This window comes from Triticum aestivum, chromosome 7B (genome assembly GCF_018294505.1).
Source record: "Triticum aestivum cultivar Chinese Spring chromosome 7B, IWGSC CS RefSeq v2.1, whole genome shotgun sequence".
In the NCBI taxonomy this organism is placed as follows: domain Eukaryota; kingdom Viridiplantae; phylum Streptophyta; class Magnoliopsida; order Poales; family Poaceae; genus Triticum; species Triticum aestivum.
The window spans coordinates 30,348,111-30,363,003 of record NC_057813.1 but is presented as its reverse complement, the minus strand read 5'-3'; the positions used below and the strand labels follow the sequence as shown (position 1 = coordinate 30,363,003).

At 45.0% G+C, this 14,893-nt stretch overlaps 1 pseudogene; it reads left to right on the top strand.

Annotated features, from left to right (window-relative positions):
* The first annotated feature begins 4,254 nt into the window (after window positions 1-4,254).
* Window positions 4,255-7,621, top strand: LOC123157598 (uncharacterized; annotated as a pseudogene).
* The last annotated feature ends 7,272 nt before the right edge of the window (window positions 7,622-14,893 follow it).

The window sequence follows — 14,893 nt, the reverse complement described above, 5'->3', positions numbered from 1 at the left end:
AGACTAGGTCCTAAATCCATCACCGACCATAGAGATGATCACCTCGCCGGTGAAGAATCCGAAGCTTCGTTATTCGGCATCATCGTCGCTATCGTCGATGTAGGACGATTCAAATAACTAAGCTTACTAGGGCCCTAGAACCTAAAGGGAAAACAATTCGCACACGCGGGATCCGGCGACTCCTCTCACCACCTATGACTAAGAGGTTGCCAGCGGAGGGTAGCCACCGAAAGACCGCAAAGTCACTTTTACCGGACAGGGGAGCTACCGGTGAAGCATCATCATCCACACATGCACCATGATTCATGCGGGGTCCACCAATTAATTATGAGTTGTTGTCGTACTAAGCCTATATGAGACCATATAGGCTCCTGGACACCACAATGCATGCATGGCAGAAAAGTTGTCAGAGTCGTGACCGGATCCTCTAACATGGAGAAGGAAAGTTAGAGAAGCTATATTACCCTAACTTTCCTTCTTTCTATCCATATGATTATGGCTAAAATGATTTAAATTAATTTGCAAATTGATGATCTACCATGTGCATTTATAGTAATTACATACAAACAAATTGATGGTGAAATAAAGTTAATTTTAAAATTATTTATATCTACAGTAAATACCAGCAGTAAACAACCTACTAACTACCTACTAACAGTCACTAACTTTCTTTCTTCATTTTACACTAGACAAACACTGTAGTACCGTGACTTTCCTTTCACAATGTTAGAGGATCTGGTTCCGTGAGAGTCTCTCTCTTCCCTTACACACTAAATGTACCCTTTTATTTCATCTTTGCTCATTAAAATCATTGATATATTTTAAACCATAAACTCATTTTTGAAACTTTTTATATATTTGAATTCCTAGCCTCAAGCCCTCTATAATAAGACCAATTTTGATACATTTCAAAAAAAATGTTTCAATTCAATTGAAATCGGTTTTCAATTTTAGTGAAATTAACTTTTTGGAACGAGTGAAACTTGTGTTTTTTAAAAGGAGTGAAGGATTTTAGTCAAATCAGTTTCTTTCATAAGAGTGAAAATTTGAGAGTGTTTTTGAAAAGGTGAAATATGTTATGTAATTATTGAAATGTATAAAGTCATTTTTTCTGAAATAGTGGTGTCTTATCCAAAAAAGTGAAAAGGTTTTTGGAAAAAGTGAAATACGTCTAAATTTTTTTGAAATGTTTTTAGAAAAATTGAAACTGGATTCTTGAATTGAGTGAATTTTTTTGTGAATCTATTTTTTGAAATAGTTGAAGTGAATACGATGTTTGGAGCTGTTTAGAACAAGATCATTGAGTGAAATGCGTTTTCATTTTTTGTGAAATTATTTTTTTGGAATGAGCGAAACATGTGTTTTTGAAAAGGAGTGAAGGGTTTGTAGTGAAATCAGTTTGTGTCAAAAGTGTTTTTACAAAAAGAATTTTGAAAAAGTGAAATAAGTTATGGAATTATTGAAATATATTAGCTAATTCTTTTTGAAATAGTGAAGACTTATCCGAAATAAATGAAATAGTATTTTGAATAAGTGTAGTACGTCTAAAATAATTGAAATGGTTGTAAGAAAAAAATGAAACCGGATTCTTGAACCGAGTGAAATAATTTGTGAATCTGTTTTCTGAAACAATTGCTTGAAATTATTCAAAATTATTTTATGAAATAAATGGAATCAGAATTTCAGCTGACTGAAATAGTTGAAGTGAAATAAATCGATTGAAACATTGAAATTTAAACGTGTTTGGAATATATTCAAGATTAATCTTGTTTTAAAGGTCTAAATGCCATGAGTTCAAATATATATAAAAAAATTCAATAATAAAATTATGGTTTAAAAGATATGAATGAGTTAAAATAGCAAAGGTGAAATAAAAGTATGAATTTATTGTGTAAGGGAAGAGAGATGAGAGTTGTCACATTCTTGCCGTGCATGCATGTGGATGACATCAGGTGGTGGGCTGGAGTGATGAAGTACCAACATTTAGTGAATATGAGCAAACAGTGTTATACTGCATGTGATATAAACGGAAAAAGTTTATTTTGAACCCTGAATTTATAGAGGTTCGGCGAAACGAACCCTCAAATTGAAATCCTTGTCGATTGCACCCTGAACTATGCAATCCCGGTCTGAAAAGAACTCTGGGCTCGTTTGCCAAACCGGGATTGTTGTTGTGACCGGGATTGGGCTGCGCTGCGAGTTGCACGCGGGAAAAGACTGGGCCAGCCCAGTCCGGCCCATCTCGCTCTCCACGCACGGAAAAGTTTGCGAAAATAAAAAAAAAGTGAGAATTTCTTTTACGAATTTTGAAAAAATAATAACGGATTTAGAAAAAGTTCAACAATTTTGAAAACAATTAAATGGATTTTTTTAATTAAAAATCACGGATTTCCAGAAACATTGTGAAGTACGCAGGTTATTTTATACATAGGAAGCACCTCAAATGAAAAGGAAAAAATAATTCTTTATACAGTAGGGACGAAAAAATAGGGACGAAATTACATGACCAGAAAATTACGTTCCCTCAATATATTTTATTTCTATTTTCTCATACACATCCACTGGTTTTGCTGCACTGCATGAAGTATTATAAAAAAAGTTCACCATTTTCAAAAAAGATTAACGAATTTAATAAAAAAGGAAAATAAAAAATAAAAAGAAGAAAGAAGAAAAAGGGAGCCACCCCGTGCACAATTGTTTTTTGTTTTTAACTAAATAAAACTTAAGTGGGCCGGTCCAGCCAGGAGTGGGGTGTGAGCCCTTCAGAATTTTTTTTGAACAAAAAAATTAAAATGGGTCAGCCCATCAAACGAATCCCAGTTTACACGATGTTAGGGTTCAATTTAGACCGGGGTTGCATAGTTCAGGGTGCAATCGACCGGGATTTCGACTTGGGGGTTCATTCCGCCTGACAAATATAAGTTCAAGGTTTAAATTGGACTTTTTCATGACATAAACTACCGCGTGCGGTGGTGCGAGGTGATTGGCTGGAGCTGTGCCGATAGCTACCGGTTCCGGTAGAAAAACTTTTTCGGCCGAAAGACGGTGCCGAAGGGTTGCATCTCTTGGCCGCGACGGCTAGGGTTCCTGGTCGCTAGGTCTCCTTGCCAAAAATCAACAGATGGCTGAGACCGCTAACCGGACAACTGGTCTTGAATACGGATGCTTCTTTTCTGAAGGATCATACTGGCTCTTGTGGTGCTGTGATCAGAGACCACCTGGGCTACTTTATTGCGGCATCCACAGCTAAACTTGATCATGTGGCGGATGTTGTAACAGCTGAAGCAGCTGCGCTATTGGAGGGGCTAAAGCTAGCCCAAACCATTGGTGCACAGATACTTGTAGCTCGAACGGACAATGTCACAGTGGTGGAGGCGATGGCGAACAACTCTGGACAAGCTATGGTGGCAGAACCCATACCGGAGGAATGTCGTTCTTCGTGTTTAGATTTCGGAAAGGTCTTTTTTCAGCACTGTAATAGAGAATGCAATTTGGTTCCTCATAGGCTAGCTCAAAGTGGTCGGGAGGATCAGCCAGCTTTGTGGTTGGACTCCCCCTAGCTTTATTTCGGTTTTACTTGCGAACGATGTAAGCATTTATTTAAGTTAATAAAGCTAGCCTGAAGGCCTTTCCAAAAAAAAAAGGGGTTCCTGGTCGCTAGCCCCGTGAGGCAGCAAATATCGCTAAAAAAAGACTTCGCGGGGACCAAAGTGATTACCGGGTTGAGCTTTATACCAGGGATTCCTTGTGCATGAGAAGGGAGGCATGGAGCATTGCGTTAAGAGCGAATACTCATTGAGCAGTGAATATATGGGAAAATATCTACTGCTACCAATCTTTAGGTGCTATCATGATACAAGATTTTGGGCCGTCGGATTCTCAGATCAGACGGCTCTCAACAACTCTGCAACGTTTGCAAAAAAGCCTACAAGGAGTCCAAAAATCACGCACAAGTCCATATAGGGAGAGTATCTACTACCAAGACTTAGATGCTACCGTGATACGTGAATATATTATTAGGTACGATGTGTAAGCAACGTGTGCCTTTCAGTGATTCGTTTCCAAAAGACGACACACCGACGGGCACTCAATCGCCATGCATGCATGATACCATCCCACATGCACACGTAGAGCAGCACACGGCGGCCGGACTACCGGAGCAGAGCACTATAAAATACATGTATTGTACATGCTGCTCTGATCAGATTGTGCACAGCCAGTGCAGTATACATAATGTCTTCCCAGCCTAGAATCATGACGGCGACCAAGGAGGAACGGCAGCAAGACCTGGAGTTCCTGTGGAAGTGGCGCAAGTACCTGCTGCTGCTGGCCACACTGGTCGCCAGCGTCACCTACGGCGCCGGGCTCAACCCGCCGGGCGGCGTGTGGTCCGAGGACAACTACGCCCCAGAGCGGCACGTCGGCGCCGTCCACCCGCGGGCGCGAGCGCCGGTGTCCCCGGATGCGGCGGTCTACCCGAACCGCGTCGGCGACCCGGTGCTCGTGTCCACCTACTCGCGCAGGTACAATGCCTTCTTCTACTGCAACGCCGCCGCCTTCGTCTCGTCCCTGGTCGTCATCATGTTCCTGCTGGACCGCCGCATCAGCGGCAACCGAGCCGGCCTCGCCGTGCTCCAGATCGCCATGCTGCTCGACCTGCTCGCCCTCATGGCCGCCTTCTCCGCGGGGAGCTGCCGCGACGTGGTCGCCTCCATCTACGTCTCCGCGCTCTTCGCCCTCGTCTTCGCCTGCGTCGCCATCCTCGTCGGCGTGGAGAGACTCTGCAAGGAGTCGCCGGACTCCGGACCTTTCTCGATCACGGTAGAGAACCTTAACCTCAAAGAGCGGCGCAAGATGCTGCTGCTGCTCGCCACCTTCGCGACGCCGCTGACGTACGCCGCGGGCCTGGCGCCTCCGGGAGGCTTCTGGAGCGAGAGCGTGGCCGAGCACCACGCCGGCGCGCCGCTGCTGCACGACGGGCGCTACAAGATCCGCTACCACGCATTCTTCTACGGCAATGCCAACTCCTTCGTCGCCTCCCTCGCCATCATCATGCTGCTCATGAGCAGGACGCTGAGCGACCACCTCACCCGGTACCACGCGCTGTTTGTGTGCGTCATGGTGGAGCTGCTGGGCCTCATGGCCGCCTACGCCGCCGGGAGCTGCAGGCGGCCCACCACGACTGTGTACGTCGTGTCCCTCGTCGGCGTCGTGCTCCTCTACATTGTGCTGGTGCCGGTGTTCAGGGGATGCCGGATATCTCGGATAACCACGTAATCAAGCTCAGACACACTCCGCCAGCTTCGTTTCCATAATTTTTTTTCCATAACTAGTTGAGCTAATTCATGTCATTTGGATTGTAAAGTGAAAGGAGGACAACCCCCGTCCATGATGGGCAGGAAGAGAAGCTGGAGCAGTCGCGGTCGCTGGTTCTGCTGATGGCCACGTTGGCGGCGACGGTGACTTACCAGGCAGGGCTGAGTCCGCCGGGCGGCGTCTGGCCGGAAGGGCATCCGGATCAAGGTTTTGGTTACCAGTCGAAATTTCAAGATTTCTCATGGTTACCACGTATTTCCGTGCCCCTCGGTAAATCGTCATACCGAGCAAAAAATACCATTTTTTTGAAATTTTTGAATTTAAACACTCGATTTACAGTAAGGTATGTAGGGTCTAATTAATGCAATGAAAGTTGGATATGGCATGTTGGTAGCAACCTAGTTCCTGTTTTGAGAGGTCTCTGGTTTGAATATTCGTTCATTTTCTTATTTGAATTCAAAATTCAACTATAAAATTCGCTCGAAATATTCTCGGTATTTGTCGGTATTTCTCGGTAACCGTGGTAACCACATTTATCAGTCCCCCTCGGTAAAATTACCTCATTCGGTAACCAAAACCTTGATCCGGATCACACCGCGGGGAACCCGGTTCTCCAGGACATGCACCCCACGAGGTACAAGGTGTTCTACCACTGCAACACGGCGGCGTTCGTGGCGTCGGTGGTCGTCATCATCATCGTGCAGAGCAAGGAGCTGAGCGCCGCCGGGCGCTTCGCGCTCAACACGGTCATGATACTGGACCTGTTCGGCCTTATGGGCGCCTACGTCGCCGGGAGCTGCCGGGATAACACCACCACCATCTACGTGTCCGCCCTGGCCGTCACCGTCTTTGTCTACATCATCACCAAAGTCGTGGCGTTCGCGGTTGGAGGCAAGGAGAGCGCGCCCACACGGTGGTTGCGAAGAATGTGGGGTAATGTTGTACACGCGTTGCTCCATCTGTCGTGGCGGCAAGGAGGAGAACCAACTCATTCTCCGGCCTCCGAGTCCGAGAGGAAGCGTATTGAAGAAAAAGCGCTCGAGAGGAGGCGTAAGTTCTTGCTGCAGCTCGCCATCCTGGCCGCCACCGTCACCTACCAGACCGGACTAAACCCTCCCGGCGGGTTCTGGCCAGAGACAGAGAGCAAGGGCGAAAGATCGCTAATCGCCGGCGACCCGGTTCTCCTCGACCACTACGGGAGCAGGTATGAGGTGTTCTTCTACTGCAACGCGACGGGCTTCATGGTGTCCCTCGCCGTCATTCTCATCCTGATGAACCCGAAACTATACAAGAAGAGCATCCAGAGCAACGCTCTCCACGTCTGCATCATCGTCGGGCTGCTCGGCCTCATGGGTGCCTACGCTGCCGGTAGCTGCCGGCTGCTGCGCACCTCAATCTATGTCTTCGCGCTCGTGGCCGCGGTGGTCGCGTTCCTCGTCCTGCAGATCCTGTTTTACCTGTACGCCGACTCCCCACATTTGTCACAGAGGATATGCCTGAAGGGGCTGCTCGAGCAGCTGTCGCCGTCGTCGGCACCGACGGGGGCGGGCGGCGAGGACGAAGGCGACTGGCGTCAACAAGAACGATACCAACTGCGCAAGTCCCTGATGCTGCTCGGCATCCTCGCGGCGAGCGTGACCTACCAGGCGGGTCTCGCGCCTCCCGGCGGCACGTGGGGCGACGATGATATGGCGTCCTCCCCGTTGCCGTCGCCGTCGCTTTCACCACCGCCGTCGGCTGCATACCTGTCCCATGCCGGCAACCCGATCCTACTCGACACCAACCCGCAACGGTACCAGGCCTTCTTCTACTGCAACGCGACATCGTTCGTGGCCTCCATCGTGGTCATCATGCTGGCACTGCAATACACCCTCAACGAGCGCTTCGCTCCGCCGTGGGCGATGCATAGCCTGCAGACCGTCATGGTGCTTGACCTGCTCGGCCTGCTGGGTGCCTACGCCGCCGGCAGCTGCAGGGACTGGGAGACGTCTGCGTACGTCATCGCACTCGTGGCCGCAGTGGTCGCCTTCATCACGATCTACATCCTGCTGTCATTCGACGAAGTGCGAGGGAAGGCCGAGGAGCTCACGGTGTGGAAGTACTTTTCTGGAAAGAAGGAAAAGGTGTTAAATTGCTTGGGAGCAAGCAATGATGATGATGATCAATCAGCCGCAACCGTAACGGTCACCCGTGTGTAACTAATTAGTTTACTACTTGTTTATGTTCCTTTGATTTGCATTTTTTCCTGATAATTCCCTTGATTTGCCTTTTTCCTGATAATTCCCTTGATTTGCAGTGCTGCTAATCAGGAAATTTGTGCCTGTTTTATATTGTACACCTTATGCCTATGTGCTTCCTATGCGATCTACAAATTATGTTTGATTTGATTTGGCTCGTATATGAACTATATAAAATTTTAGTAGTAATTCAATTCAGTTGTTCAATTGTGTAGACTTTTTGCATGGCAGTAATACGTTTTTTACTCGAAATTTGCATAGTAATACATGTCTTATTTATATCATAAGGACCATAGTACAAGCAAAATACTCATTGACCTGACAAAACTGAAAAGGAAGTTGAACGCTAGTTTTTACGCAAGGGAACAACAGTCAGAAGAAAAATTATAATTAGAACTGTAAAATCCCTTGAGCTTGACACCAACGTCCGTCACCTGCCTTCGGCACCACCACAGTAGCCACCAAAGGAAAAAAGATGACAGATCACCTCATCACCCGAGCTCGGCGCGGCTCCATCGCTCATATGCAGCTTTGCGGACCTCCAAGATGGCTCACAAAAGCGAGGTCATTATCGTTGAACGGATCAGCTCGGGCAACACACCGGACACGCCATCGAACTCTAGAACTGACACCCCCGAATGACTAAGATGTCAAAGAAGGAAGCCATACCTGCCAGCCACAAACCATGAAATCAACACATGATACACCATCTTCCAGATGCCGCCAATGCATACCACAATATGCAACTGCTCCTGGACTATCTCCCAAGCCCCACGCAAGCGCTGGAGCAAACGTCGTCATAACGGCGGAGCCCAAGGGTACAAGTCCACCATGAGGATGCTGCCACCATCACGCCATCCTTACTTGAATAGACTGGTTTCCAAATCCATTCCCAACCATAGACCAATCGCCTCGTCGGGAAGGGATATGAAGCTTCTTTATTCAGCGGCGACATCGCTGCCGCCGAAGCCGGGAAGATGAACGACCCAAAAATCTAATGTACTAAGGCCTAACCTAAAGCTAAATAGTGAGGGGTGAAAATACGGTGTGGACCGATTGTTTTCCTGCAGAGACACCAACTTTTGAAGAAAACACGCCAAAAGGATATCCTAGATTTAATACTTATATTAAGTAAAACAAAAGTCAGTACAATGAAAACACAAATGAACATTTTTGTACATTGTATAAACTGCGCGGACATTATGTACATTGCTCAAACTTTTTTAAACAGCGCGGCCATTTTTGTACATTTTATAAACATTTTTCTAACATATCATGAACATGTTTCTGAAATGTGTGAACATTTCTTAAGTTTTATCGTATTTTTTAATGCTACACAAAATTTTATTTACACAAACATTTTTAAACATTGTATGAACGTTTTTAAAATGTTATGTACATTATTTTTGAAACACATGACGTTTTTAAAAGTCACAACACTTTTTGGAATGCTATCAACATTTTTTAAGTTACATTAAAATTATTTTAGCACTGTTTTTAAAAAATTAGAACAATGCCCGTGCGTTGCAACGGGATATAAATAGTCTAGTACGTTAGCTTGTGGTTTACCTACTCATAATATGCGACTGTGGAAATAAATGTTCATCAAATTATGTGTGTGATTTACCTTATATTTTAATCATAAATAATTTACCTGCCTATAATATGTGGTTTTGTAAATAAATGTTTATCAAATTGTGCCGATGATTTGTCTTATATTTTGATTAGAAGTTTGGTAAGTAAATTAAAGTGAAACTGATTCAGAAGGTAAGTAAATTAAGGTGATTGATTATTATATGGGGAAGGTTGGACGAAGGGAGGTGGAAAGAGAGGTGAAACGGGAACCTTATGTTAACAAAAAAAAACTAACAGATAGAAAAACAGAGAAGAAAAATTAACAAAAATGGATTAAGCAACTTGCACGGCACGTTACCAGCGACGCCTGAGGCAAGACGGGCTTGTGTCTCGCTATAAGCCAGACAAAGCTGCTCCCATATTTCTCGCCCATTGAGAGACCTAAGTTTTTTTTTAAGGAACAACACACATTATTCAAACTTTAAGGTTCAACGGAATACAAATATTGGCGGGAGGGTTAGATAACCAAACATGCCAGCCAACCTCAAGCGAGGTCGCCATTCTAGCTAATATGTGAGCCTCCTCATTACATGTGCGCTGCTCATGGCATATTTCACATGCCAAAAACTTTAACTTGCTTGCCTTGATCTCACGAAGAATCATGCAATAATATCCTCTGTTGTTTTTCATGTGTAGATCTTTTACCAGCTCGAAGCAATCTGAAGCAACTCTAATCTTGGTAAGAGCCAGGTCTTCTCCTAGAGCAAAAGCTTATCTGCAAGCATACTGGGCTGGTCTAGTACTGTAGCTGGCATGCAAGGTTTTTCCTCTATTTTTTTATCGGTTTTCTAACGTTCTTACCTAGTTCCTTTCCTTTTTTTTTCTTTTTTTCGGGTTTCATTGTTTCTTTCTTCACTTTTCACCAGCTTTCTTTGGGTTTTCCTATTTTTTTTCAACACATGTCTAATTTTTCATACACACTGTACATACTTCGTATGCACCAGGAACATTTTTTACTCACATTTCCCATTTCCCAAACACATGATTAGCATTTTTTTTAAAAGATATTTATATTGTCTACTTTTTTCCATAGATAACAAATTTTTCGTATACAACTAAAAAAATACTATACACATTTAATATTTTCCAAATACACGATTACATTTTTCCAAATATATATTTTCAAACCTTTTTGGGGTGCGTGCTAAACATTTTGCAAACACGTTCAATCATTTTTTTATGATATGAAACATTTTCTTTAAACTATGCTAACATTTTTACATTGTATAAATTCTTTTGTTGAAATGTCATAACATATTTCTGAAATGTATGAACATTTTTTAAAATCTAACGTACACATTTTTTATTGGCACAAATTTGTTTTGAATTACACGGACATTCTCCTTTGCATTGTACTCCCTCCGTCCCAAAATTCTTGTCTTGAATTTGTCTAAATACGGATGTATCAAGTCACATTTTAGTATTAGATACATCTGTATCTAGACAAATCTTAGACAAGAATTTTGGGACGGAGGGAGTATACATTTTTAAAATGTAACATACACATCTTTCAATGGTACGCATTTGTTTTGAATTACACAAACAATCTTTTTTACATTGTATAACAATTTTAAAATGTAACATACACATTTTTGAAGGGTACAAATTTGTTTTGAATTACACTAACGATTTTTTTACATTGTATAATACTCCCTCCGTAAACTAATATAAGAGCGTTTAGATCACTAAAATAGTAATCTAAACGCTCTTATATTAGTTTACAGAGGGAGTAATAAATTAGTCTTTTTGCAATATACTGTATGTATTTTAAAATATAAACAAAAGTAAAAAAAACATGTGAGTACTAGGCCGGTGCACTACCGGCAAATAGTGAGACATAGCTGCACCCTTTGCGTGATGCTTATCATATTTGGCTTTTTTGGCAATGATTTGAAGTTGGAAACAAATTATTAGGGACTCTAGCACGCCTATGTTGCTAAGTGCTAGTGTTTTGGCCCGTCTGCGATGATTTGTTTCTCTTTTTTCACTGTCCAGATTGAACTGTTTCAGTGAAATTTCGTTTAAAATGGACCCTAAATTCTGTGATCAGTACGTTACTGCCTCATGAGCTGGGGCTTGGGTCTAGCTTAGGACAACTTTGATAGCAGGAAATAGGATAGGTAGACCTTCTTACAGACAGAATATGCCACGAACGACGTTGCGTTACAGTAGAAGAAGGCCTGGTATTGTTCCGGGTTAGTGTCGAGCAAGATCGGGATGCTGGCATGGGAGAGGTATGCAGCCGACGGAGATGGAGAAAACGACGACTCCTTCAGGTTATAGCCGGACTTTGTCCTCGGGCGACAAGCCGGAGCAACGCCACGCGGCGTTCACAACCCCACCGGAGAAGATCCATTCAGGCTGTTGGGTTTTCAGGCAATTCTGTATGGGACCCAGCCTTCAGTCTGACATGATGGACACGTCCGTGCCTTTCTATATTCGCCCTACATTTGAATCAGATATAAGAGGTGTTAGTTAGTCCGGACATTTAAGACCCGCTAGAGTTCGACCGTATGAGGGGGTTTAGTTGCCCGGTTGTAGATGCTCTTAGAGCATCTACAACCGGACTTGGTTTGTTAGGTCAGTGCTCATGTGGAATGTCAGGGGCCTTAACAAGCCGGTTGCAGATGCTCTTACCCATGCAGTGACGAACGATGTCAAGAGATACAACTTCTAGTTTGGATTCCTCGAAACCTACGACAGATGGTTTGGCCGTAGCTACAAACTGCGAGATGGCCGTCCTCCTAGCCGGCGTGTTAAGGCCCCTAACATTCCACACGAGAACTGACCGGGCACTTCTCAAAAAATACAATCCACATCCAGACACCTCAATTATCATATCTCAAATTCATACAAACTCATGCAACTACGTCGATGCACACGCATCGTCGGCTACTCCATCACATTACACTAAACATGCCATCTGACTACCAAATATGGCATGTTTTGCTATGGTGGAGTTCATCCACGGCTGCCCTTGTCGTCCTTCTCGCGGAAGTACTGGTCGAAGACGCAGTACGGGTCGAGCCGGATCTGCTCGTCGCCGTCGTTGTCCTCCTTCTCCTCCTTTGGTGGAAGTCTGGCCATGGCACGGACCGCCCGATTCTGCTCACGGGCGAGGGCGCGCGTGTTCCTCCGCTGCTGTTTCTTCACAATGTGGACGTGGATGGCTTCCTTCTCTGTGTACGCCTGCGCCACCACATCAGCCGCCTCCGCCATTTCTGTCGCGATACGGGCCTCGACGGCCCTTACCCTCTCCTTCCCACGGCGGGCCGCCCGTTCCCGGTGGGACTCATACTCTGCCTGATCGGTGATGGGGAAGGAGAGATGTTCCGGTCGGGAACGCGGGGATCCAGCACCAGAGGAACCGAGACACCCGGTGAATCGACGCTATGGCGTCGCGACGGACGGATGCGTCCGTCGGTCGGCAATGCGGACTGCCATTGCCTCCTCCAACCCACATGGGACGACACCCCAGTCGACGGATCCGGACTGGTCGGAGTCCGATCTGCTATCTGCCATGGTGGAGAAGGTCGCAAACCACCGAAGGTGAGCTCGGGTAGTGGATGGGGTGAAAGGGAGTGGAGTGAAGTGGCTAGGGTTTGGTCTGGCGAGAGGATGGCGACGAATATAAGTGGGGTCGGGTGGGCTAGCATGAGTCAAGTCCGACGTGGTGGGCGTGCCCGGGCATGCCCGAGCGCCCCATATTTGGGTCGGATATAGGGCGCCGGTCAGTCCATACGTTTGAGGGCCGTTTGAGAGGCCTGTCTGGGTCAAAAAATCGTGACCAGACAGTGACCAGGCAGCCTGGCTGGGCGTTTGAGACGGGATTAAGAGGTCCAATTGGTTGTAGATGCTATTGCCTCTCTGACATTCATAAAGTGGTAGTACTAGCGGTAAGTCAGTAACAGAAGAATCGCAAATTACACAGAAAGTTTTCCCCAAACCCTAAAAAACGCTGGCGGCACCGGAGGCGATTAGGGTTTGACGTGGATCCAACTCTGCCCGATGATTTGTCGCCGGTGCAAGCGAGGCAGGAGAGCGACAAGCTCTCTGGGCTCATGGCTGCCCCCAGCGCCACGGGCTCTGGGGAGGGGAGCGATCCCCTGGCGGGATGCGCCGCCAGGGGGAAACTTGAGGAGGCCCTTGGGAAGCTTGACATATCTGAGGAAGAGGCTACTCCTCTGATCCTTGACGATCGCTGCTACGTCTTGAGCTTGCGTTGGTTTTCCTTGAAGAGGAAAGGGTCATGCAGCAAAGTAGCGTAAGTATTTTCCTCAGTTTTTAAGAACCAAGGTATCAATCCAGTAGGAGGCTCCACAAAAGTCCCACGCACCTACACAAACAAACAAGAACCTCGCAACCAACGCAATAAAGGGGTTGTCAATCCCTTCACGGCCACTTGCGAAAGTGAGATCTGATAGAGATAATATTATAAGATAAATATTTTTGGTATTTTTATGATATAGACTGGAAAGTAAAAGATGCAAAAAAAAGTAGATGGAAAACTTATATGATAGAAGATAGACCCGGGGGCCATAGGTTTCACTAGTGGCTTCTCTCAAGATAGCATAAGTATTACAGTGGGTGAAAAAATTACTGTCGAGCAATTGATAGAAAAGCGCATAGTTATGAGATTATCTAGGCATGATCATGTATATAGGCATCACGTCCATGACAAGTAGACCGACTCCTGCCTGCATCTACTACTATTACTCCACACATCGACCGACTCCTGCCTGCATCTAGAGTATTAAGTTCATGAAGAACAGAGTAACGCATTAAGAAAGATGACATGATGTAGAGGGATAAACTCATACAATATAATATAAACCCCATCTTTTTATCCTCGATGGCAACAATACAATACATGCCTTGTTGCCCCACTAGTAGAAAAAGGGTCAAATGTGAAGCACAATAGTGCCGGTTGGAATTTCAGCCGGCACTAATGTGTATACTAGCACCGGTTCGTGGCGGTGATCAATAGCACCGGTTCGTGGCGAACCTTTAGTACCGGTTCGTGCCACGAACCGGTACTAAAGAGGCTGTGTCAGCCTGCGGTCAGGCTATGGCCCCACCATCACAATTTAGTGCCGGTTCGTACCACGAACCGGTACTAATAAGGTTATGGCAAGCTGTTTTTAGTCCCACCTCGCTCCCCTAACAAGCCTTTTACCACCTTAAATATGTTATTTCTCAAACTATCACAAGCACTTGGTCTTCATTGAACTCTATGTGTAAAATTTGTGGCCGCAATATGAGTCTTCATCGGTTTATAAATCGTTGATGACTCATATTGACAATTCAGATTGTACACACAAAGATCATTGATGATCAAAGTATTTTTGATGTTATAAGATCATATTGACAATTTAGACTGTAAAGAAATATAAGATCATGATCTAAATGCTCTTATATTTTTTGCGTTCAGTATGCACCATTCAAAGCGACGCCATCAACTTTCAACCGTTTATGCCTTCATTTGCTATTTGTTTTGAGAACTAAATGACCTGGAAATTGAAAAGCACTACAAATGAACTCTGAAAAAGTTGAAACTTGGCATGGTATCATCATTTCACCCACATATCATGTTCAAAAAAGTAGAAAGGGTTACGGCAAAAACTGGATGCACTTCGTTTACAAACTGGACAATCTCTTTCGAAGTATTCGGGTTTATGAGGTTATGGCAAGCTGTTTTTTAGTCC